The sequence below is a fragment of the Trichosurus vulpecula genome, chromosome 8 (genome assembly GCF_011100635.1).
Source record: "Trichosurus vulpecula isolate mTriVul1 chromosome 8, mTriVul1.pri, whole genome shotgun sequence".
Taxonomy (NCBI): Eukaryota; Metazoa; Chordata; class Mammalia; order Diprotodontia; family Phalangeridae; genus Trichosurus; species Trichosurus vulpecula.
The window spans coordinates 16,254,085-16,275,107 of record NC_050580.1 but is presented as its reverse complement, the minus strand read 5'-3'; the positions used below and the strand labels follow the sequence as shown (position 1 = coordinate 16,275,107).

Sequence of the window (21,023 nt, the reverse complement as noted above, 5' to 3'; positions counted from 1 at the left end):
GCTACATATATAACCTATGTCAAATTGCTTGCCTTTAAATGAGTGGGGGAAGGGAGGGAGAGTATTTGGAACTCAAAATAATAAAAAATGTTAAAATTGGTTTTACATGTAATAGAAAAAAATATTACAGCTCAAAAAATTGTCTCAACAAACGATGTTTATCCTCTGAAACTATCTCGAGAAAATGCATTACCTCGTGGAGGGGCCAATTCCACAATCAGATAGCAGTAATTCTTGGGATTTTTTAATTAAGTAATTAATTTATTTTTATTTTTAGTTTACTACATTCAGTTCCTCAAGTTTTTGAGTTTCAAATTTTCTCCCCCTCCCTCTTCGTCCCCCTCCCTATGCTCTATGGCATGTATTCCGATATAGACTTTATGTATACCTTTGCACTAAACATATTTTCACAATAGTCAAGTTGCAAAGAAGAACTACACCTAATGGAATAAACCACAAGAAAGAAGCAACAAAGCAGAAATAAAAAAAACAAAAAAAGTAAGACCAAGTAGTTTGCTTCGATCTGAATTCAGACTCCCTAATTCTTTCTCTGGATATGAATCACCGTTTTTCCATCATGAGTCTTTGGGAGTTATCTTAGAACCTTGCATTGCTGACAAGAGCCAGATCTATCAAAGTTAGTCATAAGAGATACTGTGTCTCTGTAATCATGTATAATGTTCTCCTGGTTCTGCTCCCTCACTAAGCATCAAATCATATTAATCTTTCTAGATTATTATGAAGTCCATCTGCTCCTCATTTATTTTAGCACAATAGTATTCCATTATATTCATATACCACAACTTGTTTAGCTATTCCCCAATTGATGAGTATTCCCTTGATTTCCAATTCTTTGCCACTACAAAAAGAGATGCCATAAATATTTTCAAACATATGGATCCTTTTCCCATTTGTATGATTTTTTTGGGATACAGCCCCAGAAGTGGTATTTCTGGGTCAAAGTGCATGCACATTTTTATAGCCCTCTGGGCATATTCCAAATTGCTCTCCAGAATGGTTGGATCAGTTTACAACTCCACCAACAATGCATTAGTGTTCCAATTTCCCTACATCCTGTCCAGCATTTATGATTTTCATGTTTTGTCATGTTAGTCAATCTAACAGGTAAGATGTGGTACCTAAGAATTGTTTTGATTTGCATTTCTCTAATCAATAGTGATCTAGAGCATTTTTTCATATGCCTATAGGTATCTTTAATTTCTTCCTCTGAAAACTGCCATATCATTGGTCATATCCTTTGGCCATTTATCAATTGGGGAATGACTTATATTCTTATAAATTTGACTCAGTTCTCTGTACATTTTAGAGATGAGGCCTTTATCAGAGATACTGGTTATGAAAATTATTTCCCAATTTGCTGCTTCCCTCCTAACCTTTGTTGCATTGGCTTTGTTTGTACAAAAAAACTTTTCAATTTAATATAATCAAAATAATCCATTTTACATTTCATAGCATATCAGCCTTTATACCTAAATCATGAACCCCGACTTAGATTTGAAGGCTGATACTATAAGCAATTTGGGAGAGAAGGGAGTAGTTTACCTGTCAGACTTATGGAGAAGGGAAGAATTTATGACTAAACAAGAGACAGAGACCATTACAAAATACAAAATGGATAATTTCAATTACATTAAATTGAAAATTTTTTGTATAAAGCCAATGCAATCAAGATCAGGAGGGAAGCAGAAAATCGGGAAATAATTTTTACAACCAGTTTCTCTGACAAAGGCCTCATTTCTAAAATATGCAGGGAACTGAGTCAAATGTATAAGAACACAAGTCATTCCCCAATTGATTGACTAACATGTCAAAGTTGGGAAATGATAAATGATGGAGAAGTTGTGGGAAAATTAGAACACTATTGCATTGTTGATGGAGTTGCAAACTGATCCAACCATTCTGGAGAACAATTTGAACTATGACAAAGGGCTGTAAAAATGTGCATACCCTTTGACCCAGCAATACCATTTCTAGGGTTGTATCCCAAAGAGAGCACACAAGGCAGAAAGTGACCAGTATGTACAAAAATATTCATAGGAGCTCTTTGTGTGGTAGCAAAGAATTGGAAATCAAGAAGATACCCATCAATTGGGGAATGGCTAAACAAATTGTGGTATACGAATGTAATGGAATACTATTATGCTATAAGAAATGAGGAGCAGATGCACTTCATAAGAACCTGGAGAGTCTTATATGATTTGATCACGAGCAAAGGGAGCAAAACCAGGAGAATATTGTACACAACCACAGACACATTGCTTCTGTGATGACTAACTTTGATAGACTTGTCTCTTCTCAATAATGCAAGGTTCTAAGATAGCTCCAAAAGACTCATGATAGAAAAGGCTATCCGTATTCAGAAAAAGAATTACTGAATCAGAATGCAGATTGAAGCAAAGTATTTGCTCTCTCTTTTTTCTTTTCTTTTCTTTTCTTTTCTTTTCTTTTCTTTTCTTTTCTTTTCTTTTCTTTTCTTTTCTTTTCTTTTCTTTTCTTTTCTTTTCTTTTCTTTTCTTTTCTTTTCTTTTCTTTTCTTTCCTTCCCTTTTCTGTTTTGCTACATCTTTCTCATGGTTCATTTCATTGGTTATAGTTCTTCTTTACAACTTGATTTTTGGGAAAATAAGTTTAACATGAAAGTATACATAGAGCCTATTGCATGACATCTTCGGGAAGGAGTGGGGAGGAGAGGGAGGGTGAGAAAATTTGGAACTCAAAAACTTGTGGAACTGAGTATTGTAAACTAAAAAAAAATTAATAAAAACAAACAAAAAATAAATCATAAACCCTTTTTGATTTTATTGTGGTATAAAAAATATGAAACGCTTCATGAATTTGCTTGTCATCCTTGCACAGGGGCCATGCTAATCTTCTCTGTATCATTCCCATTTTAGTATATGTGCTGCTGAAGGAAGCACTACAATTTTCTTTAATGGGGCATTGATATTTGTACCCCTGTAACTTGCCACATGCATGACCAAATCTCTTTATTTTACTGTCCCTTTTTTTCTTGTCTGCAAAATGAAAGTGTTGGATTAGATTTCCTCTATGCTACCTTCCAGTTCTAAATATATTTTTGTATGAGGCATGATCTATGTTAATAACAATGAACTGATGAACTATCCTTCTAATCCTGACCTCTTGAATCAAGTAGAACAAATATCCTCTTCTATATCATAGCCATTCAAATGTTCAAATATGACTACCATGCCATCTTAAGGCTTTATTCTTAGGTCCACATCTGCTATGATTGTGAGGCCTTTTGATATCTTGGTCCTCCCCCATGGGTTATTTAGTGGTGAACTTCCTGAACTGCAGTGACCAAAACTGAGCATAAGACTCTAGATGCCATCTGACCAGGATGGATCAATAACTGAATCATCACCATCCTCTGGACTTTCTGCCTAAAGTGCCATTAAATAGCAGAACTGAGATTAGAATTCAGGTCCTATGATTCAAAGTTCAGGGATTTTTCTTCCTCTGTTGAATTACCTCTCATCTAGTACAGATAAATAGATAGATAGATAGATAGATAGATAGATAGATAGATAGATAGATAGATAGATAGATTGATAGAGGATGGATGGGTAGATAGAGAGAAAAAATAGATAGATGGGTAGGTAGATAGGTAGATATATAGATAGGTAGGCAGGTAGGTAGTTGGGGGGGGGAGAGAGAGAGAGAGGGAGAAGATGGATGGGTAGATAGATAGACAGACAGATAGATAGATAGATAGATAGATAGATAGATAGATAGAATGAATACACAGCATTAGATTTAAAGTGTGATATAAATGTTAGCTATTAATTTCACTTAATTGGGGGAAAAGATGTCCAAACTTAAGATTCTTCATTCTTTCTAAGGTCAATTTAATAGAGTAAGCAAAAGATGAATCACAAAGGGTCTTGATATGTGATAACCTCTCTCTCCATATTGTCACATTAGAACTTTTTAAAATATAGTCTATATTTGTTATCATGTCAAATAAATACTCTAGTGTTTGGAAATACCTCCTTGCCCATATTTTTTTTCAAGATTTTTACTCCAAATCTGAGCAACACCTGAAAAGAGTATTTCTTACAATGAAAAATTAAAGCTTCCAGAAAACAATTAAAATAACAAATATAAACTATACGTACATTTTTAGTGATGATGCTTTATGCTTTTGTTACATTATTAATTTCATTATCAATAATTCTTCCCCCATGAGGTAACATTGTGCAGTGGATAAAGAGGAAGTTTGGGTGCCAAGAAGACTTAGTTTCCAATCCTGCCTTTGACAGACATAAGAGGGTTGCTCTGTGCCTGCCAGGGTAAGGCAGTGTTACACAGAGACTAGCTACATGGACATTGGAAAGTCACTTAACTTCTCAGAGTCCTCTGTGATGGCAAGCAAAGTGGGACTTTTTGTTTTGCTCTTCTTTCTTTTGTAGTTCTAGTTCTTCTCAGCACTAAGGTAATCAAGTACCTTTGATTGAGTCTTAAAAAGAGTCTTTGATTAATCAAGAGTCTTTGATGACCTGCTTGAGTCACAAGAAAGCCTAAGTCACATGAGTTTGAGTCACATGTTTGTGATGCCCTCTGTGGACTGACCCTGAATAAATGTGTGTATGTGTGTGTGTGTGTATGTACATACACATATACACACACATATATACATACACACATATGGAAAGACACAGGAAATATACATATGCATATATACATATATATACATAGATACTCTATATACATATATTTACATGTGTATATATACACATATACATACACATGCAGGATACATGCAGATATAAACACACACATGTGTGTGTATACACACACATATATATTCTGTGTACATACACAGGATACATACCTATGATATGTGTGTGCATACACATATGTACATGCATACACATGAGCGTATGTACATAGACACGTGCTCACATACAGGATAACTGGAACTTTAAGGAAGTCAGAGGAGTCAAAAGTCAGAGATAAAAGGGGAGAACTTTTCATGCATAGGAGTGTAACAAAATCTGGCTAGCAGCTACCGTTGCTGTGTAAAACCAACAACAACCAGCACACAGAAGGCTGCTAACACAGGTTCTCTGATCTGCTTTACTAAGAAAAGCAATGTTAAGGGGTTAGCAATCTTACTTTAATCTAGTATACATATATAACTCAGTTCAGGAGGAAAAGCCAGCAGCCTGAACTTCAGAGCAAATAAAAACAAATTACAAACATACACAATATAAACAGACCAAATCACAATTCATAGTTACCAGGTAAGCATCAATATCTAGGTTTACAAGCCAAGAGGCTCTTAAAACAGCTGCCCAGAGTCCCACCCCACTCTTCCAGTGACTGAGAGCCCCAAGGGAAATGGCAACCTCTGGGTTTATATATCCCATTCAGGGTCAAAGGGTGTTACAACATTAGACTCAAACCCATGTGGCCTAAAAGCCTCTGGTGTGAAAAACAAGAGACTCAAAACTCATGCAAACCAGGTTTTCCCTTGAGGCAAAGAAGTCATGAAAGACTCCTGATCCAATCAGAGAAATAAAGACCAGACTCTTCAAGGGCACTTGATTAAATAAGTGCTAAAAGAGAAAACAGTAAAAGAAACTCCCACCTTGATTACTGATGCAGGGAGATGGCTGGAGAAAGGGTCTGAGTGACATATAGACGGCCTTGGGAGAGAAAAAGCAAGGAGGATAATGGATTGTTCTATGTTGTTTCATCTCACAAAGAGACAAGAATGGATATCTCTGATCTTGCTCCCCACCTCCAATGGAGAGGTTGATTTCTGTCTGGAGAGGAGAAGAAGAATGAACTTAATTCAGAGATGGGGGACTAGACTAGAATTGCATCTTTCTCCTCCCCTCAGAATTACTAATATATCGGAAATTATTTTTAGGTTGTATCCCCAGCAGCAAGCCCAGTTCTTGGCCCATACCAAATGTTTAATAAATGCTTTTTAATTAATTCATTCATCTACACTTATGGCACCATCTCCTATGAGATGACCGAGAAGCATGTAGACTGATTCCTTTAACTATAGATATCAATGTCAACATGGACGTTAGCATAAACAAACAGGAATTCAATAGAGATGATAACAGCGCTCAAAATGGACTTAGGGCTAGAAAAGTGAGATATTGTCTTGAGAATATTGATGTACATGTTGGCACAAGGATAACTAGAGATGTATATGTGCAGATCATTACAGGTATGTCTACCTGCAGATGATAATTTGGGTAATCACTATTCTTCATTAGAGGCTATAAAGTCAGTATTGCTATATTTCACATTCGGGTGATGTTAAGAATGTTTCCAAATATATCAATCACATTAGAATAATTTTGCTTTTTTTTTTTGAAGCAAGAGTTTGAATAAGACAGACTGTACTCATTGAAGTAAGAAAAACCAAAATGAGCACAGATATACAAACAACTACAAAAGCATGGTGAGGGAAAATGGGAGATTATGTGTGTGTGTGTGTGTGTGTGTGTGTGTGTGTGTGTGTGTGTGAGAGAGAGAGAGAGAGAGAGAGAGAGAGAGACACAGAGACAGAGAGAGAGACAGAGACAGAGACAGAGAGAGAGAGAGAGAGAGAGACAGAGAGACAGAGAGAGATAGAGACAGAGACAGAGACAGAGAGAAGAAAGAAAGGAACCTACCTGTAACCAGAGGCTTCTGGGACATTTATCAGTAGACTTTGGAACTCAGATCTGACAAAATCCACTTTAGTTGAAAATAAGGTAATGAAAGGAAGAAAAAGGAGAACTAATTAGATACTGATATTTTGCAGTATGTAAATAGAAAATAAAATATCTCCTCAATTGTCTGAACAGAGAAGGGTTGTTTTTTGTTGTTGTGGCTGTTGTTGTCACCTGACATTCATTATTTTCAAGTTTCATTTGGTTCTAGCCAGAAGAAAATTGCTTTTTATTATGGTACATTTTATTTTCAATCATAAGACATGAGCAAGAACAATTATGACAAAGGTTAATAAGGAAATGTTTTGGCCAGAACAAAATGTGTTTTAAGCATTCAGTAACAAATAGAATTCTAAATGTTTTTAATGGTGTGCCCAGGATTTAAATTGCTTCTTAAATTATGCCATTTTCTTGCTCTTGTATTAATTATGTCCACCCTCATGTGGAAGATGATGCAGCAGAAACACAAATAGTTTTGCGGTGTTTTCATTTGAATATATGAAATAAACGATGTCATTTTACAAAGTTAATGGTGCATTAATTGCAGGCATCATTTTTCTGTAATGCATCCTCAGAAAGAGAGAGTATGTAGAGCCAAGAAGAAGCTAGTTACAGAAGGTCCACAATGTTAAACTTTTTATCATAATCACCAGCTGTACCAATAGACTCTACTGTGTCCTCCCCCATGGAATGCTTTAACATCAAGTCTTATTGGCTGCTGTATTTTGATACCAATTCTTCTCTGCTTTTGTAATTGGTTGAACAGATATTCATAATTTGAAAGCTGGAAAAGTCCATGTACTATAACTCATTTTTATAGTACATAGAGATTTATTAATAATAATTTACTCAAAGAATATCTCTTTAGAGTCACTGAGAATAATGCAATACTTGTAATGTTGCATGTTAGTTTTTTTAAGACTGTTCAACATGGTTTCATTATTAGCATTGGAAGATATGAGTCATGTTGCCATGTATTTTCATATCTCTTGTTTGATGTCACCTACAGTTGGGTTAGATTGCTGTCTTTCATTCTTGAAGAAGACAAAATGACATCACTATGTTAGAGTCAAGTTACAGGGTATCCTTTTATGGCCGATCAGACCAACATGAGATTAGAATATTCTTCCACAGGCTAGACACTAATAGTCCATGTGAATATTTGGGGTGGATTCTCTCTCTTTTTTTTGCAGGGGAGAAGGCAGGGCAACTGGGGTTAAGTGACTTGCCCAAGGTCACACAGCTAGTAAATGTGTCAAGTGTCTGAGGCTGGATTTGAACTCAGGTACTCCTGACTCCACGGCCAATGCACTACTCACTGTGCCACCTAGCTGCCCATGGGGTAGATTCTCTATATTTGCACACCATGCACTTCTTTTGAGCTACTTCAGTTCTGCTTTGTTTATAGAACACAGTGCCATCACTGAGGAGCACATGCCATGCTATGCAGTCCTCTGCCAATGTCTCCCATGTCATGCAATCAATTCCAAAAGGTTTTTTTTTGAAAATTTTAATAGTATTTATTTCAATTACATGTTTTCAACTTTCACTTTTATAAATGCAAGTAAGGTTTTGAGTTCCAAATTTGTTTCTCCCTGACTCCCTCCCCCACCCCCACCCCAGATAGCAAGCAATCTGATAAAGGTTATACATGTACAATCATATTAAACACATTTCCATGTTGTGAAAGAAGAATAGAATAAAAGGGAAAAAGGAAGAGAAAGAATAAAACAAAATAGTGAAAAGAATATGTTTTGATCTGCATTCAGACCCCATAGTGCTTTCTCTGGATATGGATAATATTTTCCATCATGAGTCTTTTGGAAATGACTCAGATCACTGCATTACTGAGAAGAGCCATGTCTATCAAAGTTAATCATCCTACAATGTTGCTGTTACACTGTATAATCTTCTTCTGGTTCTGCCCACTTCACTCATCATCAGTTAATATAAGTTTTTACAGGTTTTTCTAAAATCTTCCTGCTCATCATTTCTTATGGAACAACACTCTTCCATTACATTCATATACCACAATTTGTTCAGCCATCCCCTGGGCATCCCCTTGATTTCCAGTTCTTGGCCACCACAAAAAGAGCTGCTAAAAATATTTTTTTCTACATGTGGGCCCTTTCCCCTTTTTTATGATCTCTTTGGGATACAGACCTAGAAGTGGTATTGCTGGGTCAAAGGGTATTCACAATTTTATAGCTCTTCAAGCATAGTTCAAAATTGCTCTCCAAAATGGTTGGATCAGTTCACAACTCCATCACCAATGCATTAATGTTCCAATGTCCCCACATCTTCTCCAACACCCATCATTTTGTCTTTCCCCTCATATTAGTCAGTCTGATAGGTGTGATGTGGTACCTCAGAGTTGTGTTAATTTGCGTTTCTCCAATCATTAGTGATTTAGAGCATTTCTTCATATGACTATAGATAGCTTTAATTTTTTTCTGAAAACTTCTTGTTCATATTCTTCGACCATTTATCAATTGGGGAATGACTTGTATTCTTATAAATTCAACTGAGTTCTCTCTATGGTTTTAGTAGCTTGATTGGAATGGCACTGAATAATTAATTTAATTTAGGTAAAATTGTCATTTGTATTATATTAGCTCAGCCTGATCACGAGCAATTGATATTTTTTTTACTTCTTTAGGTCTGACTTCATTTTTGTGAAAAGTGTTTTGTAATTTTATTCATATAGTTCCTGGATTTGCCCTGGCATGTGTACTCCCAAATATTTTATATTGTCTACAGTTATTTTAAATGGAATTTCTCTTTCTACCTCTTGCTGTTGGGCTTTTTTGATAGTTTATAGAAATGCCAGTGATTCATGTGGGTTTACTTTATATCCTGCAACTTTGCTAAAGTTGTTAATTATTTCAAATATTTTTTAGTTGATTCTCTAAGTATACCATCATATCATCTGCAAAGAAGGCTAACTCTGTTTCCTCATTGCCAATTCTAATTTCTTCAATTTATGTTTCTTCTCTTATTGCTAAAGCTAACATTTCTAGACAATATTAAATAATGGATGTGATGATGAACATCCTTGCTTCACCCCTGATCTTCTTGGAAAAGCTTCTAGCTTTTCTCCATTACATATAATGTTCACTAATGGTTTTAGATGAATACTGTTTATCATTTTAAGGAAAATTCCCTTTATTCCTATGTTCTGTAGTGTTTTTAATAGGAATGAGTGTTATATTTTGTCAAAAGTTTTTCTGCATCTATTGAAATAATCACATGATTTCTATTAGTTTTGTTATTGATATTGTCAATTATGCTGATTGTTTTCTTAATATTGAACCAATTCTGCATTCCTGGTATAAATCTCACCTGGTCATAGTGCATTATCCTTGTGATAAAGTGCTTTAATCTCTTTGGGAGTATTTTATTTATTTTTTGAATATATATTTATTAGGTAAATTGTTCTATATTTTTCTTTCTCTGTTTTGGATCTTCCTGGTTTAGATATTAGCACCATATTTTGCCAAAAAAAAAAGAAATTAATAGGACTCCTTTGCCTATTTTTTTCAAATAGTTTATATAGTATTGGAATTAATTGTTCTTTAAATGTTTGATAGAATTCACTTGTAAATGCACCTAGAGATTTTTTTTTTCCTTAGGGAGTTCATTGATAGCTTGTTCATTTTTTTTTTCTAAAATGGGATTATTTAAGCATTTTTCCTCTTCTGTTAATCTGGCCAATTTATGTTTTTTGTAAATACCTATCCATTTCACTTAGATTGTCAGATTTATTGGCATATCATTCAGCAAAATAAGTTCTAGTTGTTATTTTAATTTCCCCTTTGTTGGTGGTGAATTCATCCATTTCATTTTTGGTACTGGTAATGTGGTTTTCTTCTTTTTAAAAGAAATCAAAATAACCAAAGGTTTATCTATTTTATTGGTTTTCTTATAAAACTAGCTCTTAGTTTTATTTATTAGTTCAACAGGTTTCTTTTAATACTATTGATATCTCCTATTATTTTCAGAATTTCCAATTTGGCATTTAATTGGGGATCTTTAATTTTTTTTCCTTTTCTAGCTTTTTCAATTACATGCCAACTTATTCATCTCCTCTATCTCTATTTTATTCATGTAAGCATTTAGAGATACAAAATTTTCCTTAAAAGTAGAACATCTGCACCCTGTAAGTTTTGGTATGTTGTCTCATTATTGTCATTCTCTTTGATGAATTGATTGTTTCTATGATTTGTTGTTTGTACCATTCATTCTTTAGGATTACATTATTTAGTTTCCAATTAATTTTAGTCTATCTTTCCATGGCCCTTTATTATACACAACTTTTATGACATCATAATATGAAAAGGATGTATTTAATATTTTTGCCTTTCTGCACTTGATTGTGATGTTTTTATGTTCTAATACATGGTAAAATTTTTGTGTAGGTGCCATGTACTGCTGAGAAAATGGTATATTCCTTCCCATCCCCATTCAATTTTCTCCAGATGTTTATCATATCTAACTTTTCTAAAATCTATTCACCTCATTAACTTCTTTCTTGTTTATTTTGTGGTTAGATTTAGCTAGTTCTGAAAGGGACATTTTGAGATCCACCACTAGTATAGTTTTATTGTCTATTTCTTCCTTTAACTTACTCAACCTCTCCTCTAGGAATCTGGATGCTATACCACTTGGTGCATATATGTTTAGTGTTGATAATACTACATGGTTTATGGTACCATTTAGCAAAATGTAGGTTCCTTCCTTATCTCTTTTAATTAGACCTATTTTTGCTTTTGCTTCATCTGAGATCAGGCAATTCTAAAATTCTCAGTGGAGACCTTGAGAGTGTCTTTGTATCACTTTTTCTGACTCCATATGAGCTCTTGCCCTGTGTGAGTCCTCCATAAAATAGTCTTTCAGGCAAGTGTACATTTGGCATTCCAAAAACATGGCCAGCACATTGGAGTTGCACTCTCTGCAGCAGAGTTTGAATGCTTGGCAGTTTAGTTCAAGAATGGACCTCAGTGCCTGGTACCTTATCCTGCCAGGTGATCTTCAGCATATTCCGAAGATAATTCAAATGGAAGTGATTCAGGTTCCTGGCATGGCACTGGCATACTGTCCAAGTTTTACAGGCATACAACAGTATGGTCAGCACAACAACTCACTAGACCTTCAGTTTGGAAGTCAGTATAATACTGCTTCTCTCTCACACTTTCTCTGGAGCCTCCCAAACACTAAGCTATCTCTGGTAATCCATGCATCAATCTCATTACCAATGGGTATATCCCTGGAAAGTATAGTGAGAAGGTAAGTGAACTTACCCACAGTATTTAAAACTTGTCCATTTGCTGTAAACAGTGGTTCCACATATAGCTAGTGTAGTGCTGAGTGGTGGAGTACCTGTGTTTTCTTGGTGTTTTTTGGCTGAAATTAGCACAAGCAGCAGTGAATCAATCCATACTTTATTGCACCTCAGCTTCAGAGGTTGCACTGAGTGCACAATCATCTGCAAACAAAACACTATGCACCAACATTCCCTCCACTTTGATCTTGGCTTGTAGCCTTTTCAAGTTGAATAATTTACCATCACTTCGGTAGCTGATTTTGATGCTGTGTTTGTCCTCATCAAAGGCATTTAACAACATGGCTGAAAACACCATGCTAAAAAGCATGGGAGCAAGCACACAGGCTTGTTTTGCTTCATTGGTAACTGGGAAGGCATGAGAGCATCATCCATTATCCAGACCCCAGACAAACATGCTGTCATGAAATTGACATAAATATTGATGAACTTCTTTGGGCAACCATATTTTGGCATAATTTTCCATAAGCTCTTATGACTGTTTGCAAGTATCAAAAGCCTTGGTCAGATCAATGAATGCTGTGTGCAAGACGTCTGTTCTGCCCCTGGCATTTCTCCAGGAGCTGTCAGTCAGCAAATTCCATATTGACTATTCTTTGACCATTTCTGAAGTCACACTGGCTCTCAGGTAGATGAGCATCTTCTAGGTAAAGGATCAGCCTATTAAAGAGGATTCTGGGAAGAATCTTGCCAGAAATGACTAGGAGGAAGACACTCCACCCCCCCCCCCATGATAGTCATAGAACAATCTATTTCCTTTACCTTTATAGAGATGGACAATGGAGGCATCCTTGAACACCTGGGAGATAATATTCTCTTTCCATATAACCTGGAAAACTTCAGTCAGCTTTTGTATGAGCAATGAACCCCCCCACCTGGTAAATCTCAGCTGGAATAGAATCAGCACCAGGTGCTTTGTCATAGGAGAGAAGTCTAACGGCATGCAAAATCTCTTCTTCAGTTGGGAATTTGTCTACAGAGGGTTGACTTCAACCTGAGGTAAACAGTCAATGGCTCCAGCATTAATTGATGAAGTTCTGTTGAGAGCGCTACTGAACTATTCAGCCCATCTCTCCAGAATCATGTCCTTATCATTTATCAATGTGGCTCCATCAGCACTGACTAGTTGAGATACACCATATGTCTTTGAACCATATATGCCTTCAAGGCATCATAAAAGTGCTTTGGATTGTTACTATCAGCATAAAACTGAATTTCATCTACCTTCTTCCTGAGTGGATCATGCATCTCCTAAGCTTTGCTCATACTTTACTTTTGGTGGACTTAAATGATGCCTTCTTGGAAATGGATGAATTGTCCTGCTGGTAAACCCTGTGGAGTTCTCAGTTTTCACTTAGCAACTTGTGAATTTCCCCATGATTTTCATCAAATGAGTCTTGATGTTTGCAACTATTCTGACCCAGATGAGTAAATATAGTACACCAAATTTCTAAAACCTGCCTACTCCTTTTCTGCTCCACTGTTGCCAACAGTGTATTGTCTCAACTTCCTCTTCAAGTTAGCAACAAACTGTTTGTCTTCAGAAAATCATTCTGATCTGTTGACATTACATCTTCTGGTAGTCATTTTGCTTTGGGGTTGCCACTTTGGTTAATTTGAATATTTAGTTGGAGAGGATAAGTCTGCGATCCGTCTAGCACTCTCACCTTCATCATTCTTACATCCTGTCTCTTCAACTTACAATGACATATATAGTCTATCAAATGTCAATGTTTGTTGTGAGGGTGCATCACAAAGTTTTATTGCATTTAGGTAAATGGAAGACAATGGTGGTGATGAGAAGGTCATGAGATGCACACGTCTTCAGTACTGAGTTACCATTGCTGTTGCTGTTTCCAACTAAATTCCTTCCAAGGACTCCCTGACAAGTCTGATAATCTGAGTCTACTGTAGCATAAAAGTCACCCAGAATTTTAGGCTTGTCCTCTTTTGGCTCATTAATGATAAGGATTTCCAAGTCTTCATAAAATTTTCCTTTGACTTCATCAGGGTTCATCACGGTACGAGTATAGGCACTGACGGTGGTGGAGTGGCATTGTCCTGCAAGTAGCAACTGCATTTTCATGAGCCTGTTGTTCACTCCTTTTGGTAGGCAAACCAGATTGTTGACTAAGTTAGTTTTGATTGCAAGACCTATGCCAGCTTCATGTCACTCCCTTTCACTCATGCCACTCCAGGAAAATGTGTATCCAGCTCTGATTTCAGTAAGATGGTATTCACTGCCAGCCTAGTTTCATTTAGGGCTGCTATTTGGATGTGATACCTGCTGATTTCTCTTCCGACAAGAACTGTTCATCTTTCAGGTCTATAACTGTGTTGTCTAAAAGTATGCATACGTTCCATGTACTAATGCTAAGTGGAATAATTTGCACAGAAGTTTTTGAACATGTTTTGGTGTGTTTCAACCACAAGGTGGGATTCCCACCTGATGCAGTAAACAGGTGAGGACTGGGCAAGCAGACAACTTTTAGGGCACCTTATCTCGATTTAGAGTAATATGTCAATGACTCAGGATTTCATTAAGACAGAATTTCCTCTAAAGTCTGTCCAGGCTCTAAAAATTATACATTATTTTGTTTCACCTATAGAATTAAAGAATTGTCTCAGACTCAGATAAATTAAGTGACTAGTTCATGATCTTTCGTCTTAAGGGAGACGAAAGATTTGAACTTATATTTTCCTGAACAAATAGAGCTCTCTATTGACCATGAAATAATATTGTTTTGAGAGATTCAGTTGTTGTTGTTTTAATTTTGTTTTAGTTTTGTTAACAACTGCAACAGTGCTTGGGTCATCTTGGTGGCACATATATAGGGTGCCATTCCTAGAGTCAGGCATCTTCCCAAGTACAAATCTGGTCTAAGATACTTGTTAGTTGTGTGACCCTAGACAAGTCACTTAATCTTGTTTGCCTCAGTTTGCTCATCTGTAAAATAAGTTGTAAAAGGAAATAACAAGCCACTCCAGTATCTTTGCCAAGAAAACCCCAAATGAAATTACAAAGAATCAGACATGGCAGAAATAACTAAACAACAGCCTTGTGCTTGACAAATGGTAAGCACTTAATAAATACTACACTAGTAAATGACTGACTACTACCTCCTGGTGCTCTCCTAAATATGAGTCTTCCTTCCAATGATGCTGATTGTAGCCCATTAATGCCATCACATCCTGTATCACACAACTCTTGTTCATTTCTTACCACAAAGTCACCACCAGGGATCTACTCCATATGTTGTTGTCCTTCCTCATGATCTTTTAACATCACATGAATATGAAAATGACATACAGGCTGGCCATCATGCATTCCTCATAGTATAAGTGGTCAATATTATTTTGATCATGTTTCTTTTAAACTGTACCCCTATAACTCCCTATGTTTTTAATAATATATGGTAGCTTCCTCACATTAATTATGTGCTGTTCCATGGTCCCTTGAGAGGATATGCAGATTCTAATTTTTCACCCATCAATATGATTAAATGTCAAGAATTGTTTCAGTTCAGTTCAGTTCAGTTACACAATACTTTACCTTATTACTTCAGTAACCATTTATACCATTCACTAAATTGTTGAAAGATAGACAAGGGAATTTTATGATCCCAGCTTTAAGGTTAAAGATGATTTGCTCATCTTTACTCACTCACATATTGCCAAGTACCCAATTAATTTGAAACTCCAGTATGACTAAGTCTAGACAAAATAGATAAAACATTTCTTAATTTAACCAGCAATATCTGAAGTGAAATTTTACTCTAGAAAGGTTGATTGGCAGCCTAATCTTAATGAAAGAAAAAAAAATCCACAACTAAGTGAAGTCTTACTTGTTATCATCAAGCATTTCTGTTCATTTATGGTCCTATATTTTGCACTATGGAAACTAAAGGGCAAAAACAGGAGTCTGTACACTCAAAAACTTTATGCTATAAGAGCCAAAGAGAAAGAATTTGTATTTGATCTAAAGATATATAAAAACCATTCCCATTTGGGCACAGTGTTGAAGAATAGACTGGAAGAGAAGAATTTCTTAGTTTGCACTTTAAAAAAAATCATGCAGCAAATCGAAATCAGGTCATCATCATTTTATCAGGCATTACCTACGTGCACTTCTCTGGGGATACAAAGACAGAAATGAAAATAATTTCTGCAGTCAAGGAGTTTTCGTTTTACAGGATGGAGACAAATTGTAAATAGGTAGATAAAATATAGAGTATTTTCTGGAGAAGAGATGCAGCATTAACAACCAGGGCACATCAACAAAGATTTGCCATAGGAGAAGGCAGCTGAGCTGAGTGAGCATTGATGAATGTGAGGAATTCTTAAGGGCTAGATGAGATAAAGGAGAGTGTTCCTATAGTAGGAGGACAGCCCGGATGAAGGCATGGGCATGAGAAATAACACGGTGATTTTGGGGAAGAGTTGAAAGCCATTATAACAATAATGTATTGTACACGAAAGGGAGTAATATAAAATACATCTGGAAATACAGATAGCAAAGAATTTTAAATCTTGGTTGCAGAGTATACATTTTACCTTGGCTGCACTAAGAAGCCATTTAGGAATTTTTGAGACGGTAATTAACATAGTCAGATCTGTGTCTTAGGAACGTTAGTTTGATAGGTATATGAGGACCAAGTACCAGTAATGACAACAGCAAGAGTAATCACAATGACAATTTTTCAAGATACTTATTTAATTAACAATTTTTTAAAAATTTGTGTTATAATTCTTTTTTTTTCCATTCTGCCCCTCCCCCACTGAGAAGACAAACAATAAGGTATTGGTTATACATGTGAAGTCATGCAAAATATATTTCCATATCAACCATGTTGCAAAAAGAAACAAAAAGTGAAAATATGCTTCAATATGGAATCTGAATTCATTACGTCTCTCTCTGGAGGTAGATAGCATTTTTCATCATGAGATCTTTGGACCTGATTTGAGTCATCGCCTTGATGTCAGTAGCTAAGTCTTTCACAGATGATCATTGTACAATATTGCTGCTACTGTGTACAATGCTCTCCTGGTTCTACTCACCTCACTTTGCATCAGTTCACATATATCTTCTAAGTTTTTTTGAAAGCTTCCTGCTCATCAGGTAATTATAACACAATAATATTACATCACAATCATATACCACAACTCATTTAGCCATTCTCCAGTTGATGGGGTTGAGTTTTCTTTCACAAAATGACTAATATGGAAATATGCTTTGCATGATTGTACAAGTATAACCTATATAAGTTTGATTACCATCTCAGAGAGGAGGTAGGGCTGTGTTTTACATGTTATTATTTTATTGTTTTTTACATGTAATTGGGGGAAATACAATATGAAAAATCATATATATATATATAGTATGTGTATATGTGTGTATGTGTGTATATATATATGAATATACATATATGTATGTTTGTGTGTGTATATGTATATATGTGTGTATGTGTATATATATATGTGTGTGTGTATATATATATATATATATATATATATATATATATATATATATATGTATTTCCATTTTCTTTGACTTCTTTAGCATACGGACTTTGTAGTGAGTATTACTAGGTCTAAGAGTATACACAGTTTTATAGTTGGGCACAGTTCCATTTCTCTCTTCTGTCACATTAGCCAATATGACCTAGATCAGGGCCTGTCTGACCCACTTTTTTAACAGTTATACATGTCATTATTAATAAACTTATCTTGCTCAGAGAAAAACACCTCAGTTTTCCCTTGTTAAATTTTACTCACCACACTGGCTGAGGAATTAAAACAATATTTGTGTCACACAAGAAATTTATTAGGACTTATTCATTTTTTTGCAAATAGTTTATGTAGTTTTGGCATAAGTTATTCTTTAAATATTTGATAGAATTCAATTGAAAATCCATCGGTTCCTGGGGATTTTTTCTTAGAAAGCTCATTTAAGGTTTGTTCTATTTCTTTGTCTAATAGTTGGTTCTTTAGGTATTCTGTCCCCTCTTCTGTTAATCTGTGCAATTTGTGCTTTTATATATATATATATATATATTCATCTATTTAATTTAGATAATCAGTTTTACTGATAAATACTTGAACAAAATAACTTCTAATAAATCTTTTAATTTCATCTGTATTGGTGGCACATTCACCCTTTCCATTTTTGTTACTGGTAATTTGATTTTCTTCTTTTTTAAATCAAATTAAGCAATGGCTTATCAATTTATTGTTTTTTAAAATGAAACCAACTCCTAGCTTTATTTATTAGTTCAATAGTTTATTTTTTCATTCAATTTTAATCTCTCCCTTGATTTTTAAGATTTCTATTTTAGTATTTAATTGTGGATTTTTAATTTTATTTCTTTTTCTAGTATTTTTTTAGTGAATCACAATGGATTTTATGGTCAATTCATCTATCTGTTTTCTCTCTCTTTAATCGATGTACACATTTAGAGTTGTAAATTTCCCCCAAGTACTACTGTGAGCATTCCACGGAGCTTGTCATGTTGTCTCATTGTTGTCATTGCTGTTAATAAAGTATTGGCTTTATGATTTGTTCCTTGATCCACTCTTTCTTTAGGATTTATTTAGTTTCCAATTATTTTTGATCTTTGCTTCTGATGCCCTTAATAATTTTTATTACATTATGATGTAGAAAGGTTGCATTTAATACTTCTACTTTTCTGCATTTGTTTGTGAGGTTTTTTTTTTTTTAATTCCCTAAAGTGTGTTCAATTTTCACAAAGGTGCCATGTGTCTCTCAGAAAAGGATATGCTTCTTTTGATTCCCATGTATTTCCCCAGAGGTCTATCATATATGTATGTGCGTGTGTATGTGTGTATGTATGTATATATATATATGTGTATGTATATATATATGTATATATACATACACACAAACATAATACACACACATGCATATATATGTATATATATATATACATCTCCCTAACTCCTTATTTGTTTTATTTATTTAGACTTACCTAGCTTTGAGAGGGGGAAGTTAAGGTCTCCCACTAGTATAGTTTTACTGCCTGTTTCTTCCATAACTGATTTAACTGATTTCCCTTTAAAAATGTGGATACTATGCCATTTAGTGCATATATGTTTATTATTGATATTATTTCATTGGCTATGGTATCATTCGTCTAGTTTCCAAGATGTAGTTTTCCTGCTTATCTCTTAGGTCTAATTTTATTTTGCTTTCTTTGAGATCATGATTGCCAACCCTGCCTCTTTTTTTTTGTACTCCATCCAAAACACAATAGATTCTGCTCCAGCCCCTTACTTTAACTTTATCCATGTAGCTGTATTTCACATATTTTGCTTGTAGAAAACATTTTCTTGGATTCTGATTTCTAGTCCATTCTGGTATTCACTTACAATTTAAATATGAGTTCATCCTGTTTTTTTTACATAGTTATGATTATTAACTGTGTATTTCCCTCTGTCCTCTTCTGTTTAACCTTCTGTCTCTCTGTCTCTGTTTCTGTCTCTCTCTGCCTCTCTCTTCCTCTCTCCCTCCCTCTCCTTCCCTCTTTCTCCCTTTCTTTCCCTCCCTCTCTCTGTCTCTCTATCTGTCTCTCTCTGTCTCTGTATCTGTGTCTCCATGTCTCTGTCTCTCTCTGTCTCTTTCTCTCTCTGTCTCCCTCTCTCTGTCTCTCTCTGTCTCTTTCTCTGTATCTGTCTCTGTCTCTCTCTGTCTCTCTGTCTCTCTCTCTCTCTCTCTCTCTCTCTCTCTCTCTCTCTCTCTCTGTCTCTCTCTCTTCCCTTTCCCTCTCCTGCTTCCCACTGTCCCTACTCAAAATCCTAATGACTACCTTCTTTTGGGACAGCTAGGTGGCACAATGGATAGAGTGCTGAGCTTCCTGAATTTGATTCTGGCCTCAGACACTTGATGTTTGACCCTGGACAAGTCACTTAGCCCTGTTTGCCTCTGTTTCCTCATCTGTAAAATGATCTAGAGAAGGAAATGGCAAACTACATCAGTATCTTTGAAAAAAAATCCCAAATGAGTTCATGAAGAGTTAGACATGACTAAAAATGACTCAACAACTACTTTCCTTTTTCCATCTTCTTTGTATCACCCTCTTTCTCTTATCCTCTTTCCTTCTTCCTTGGTGGAAAATAGGTTTCCATACTCAATTGAATATATAGATATAGACATCTTTCTCTCTTTGAACCAATTCAGATAACGGTAAGATAAGCATTGCTCCCCCATTTTTTTCCTACATTGTAAAATCATTTCCTTGTGGTTTATTTCATGTGAGACAACTTCCCTCATTCTTCTTCTCCCTTCCCCTTTCTCCTAGGGCACCATAATCATAATAGCTCATATTTTGCAGCATCTCTGGGCTTTTAATTCCCTTTACACACATTGTCTCACTTGATCGTCACAGTAACCTTAGGTGATAGGTGCTAATATTTGTCCATTCTTACAGATGAGAGAACAGAATATTGGAGAAGTAAAACTAAGAAGGCTCTCTATCACCTACTGGATCAAATGCAAAATCCTCTGGCTTTTAAAGCCCTTTGTAATCCAACTTCTTCCCACCTTTTTCCATTTTTTTTATGTTTCCCTCCCCTCCACCCACTCTATCACTCAGAATGTTGACCTTCCTACTTTTCCTCACATAGCACACTTCTCTGATCCTGGCCTTTTCATTTGCTGTCCTGGGCTGTATCCCTGTGTTTGTGTCCTGGCTTCTCTACCTTCTAAGATTCAGCTAAAACTCCAGCTTTTACAAAAAGCATTTATCAGTGCCTTCTTCCTCTCGAAACTGTTAGTAGCTTCCCTCTGGAATTACCTGCTTTTAACTTGTTCCACATTTTCCTGGTAAATAGTCGTTTGCATCTTGTCTCTCCCATTAAAAAATAAGCCCCTTGAAGTCAGGGATTTTTAAAAGCTCTTTCTTTGTAACCCCAGCACTTACTACAGTGCCTGGCACATTATAAGCA

The 21,023-nt window shown here is 35.5% G+C and overlaps 1 protein-coding gene and 1 non-coding gene across 2 annotated transcripts in view; one reads left to right on the top strand and one right to left on the bottom strand.

Annotated features, from left to right (window-relative positions):
- The window catches only part of PCDH15 (protocadherin related 15), a 1,035,697-nt gene that overhangs the window by 868,622 nt on the left and 146,052 nt on the right, over positions 1–21,023 (top strand). The window lies entirely within an intron of this gene.
- Positions 2,832–2,938, bottom strand: LOC118830426. Its single transcript, XR_005009061.1, has one exon. It is a non-coding gene; the product is annotated as a U6 spliceosomal RNA (small nuclear RNA).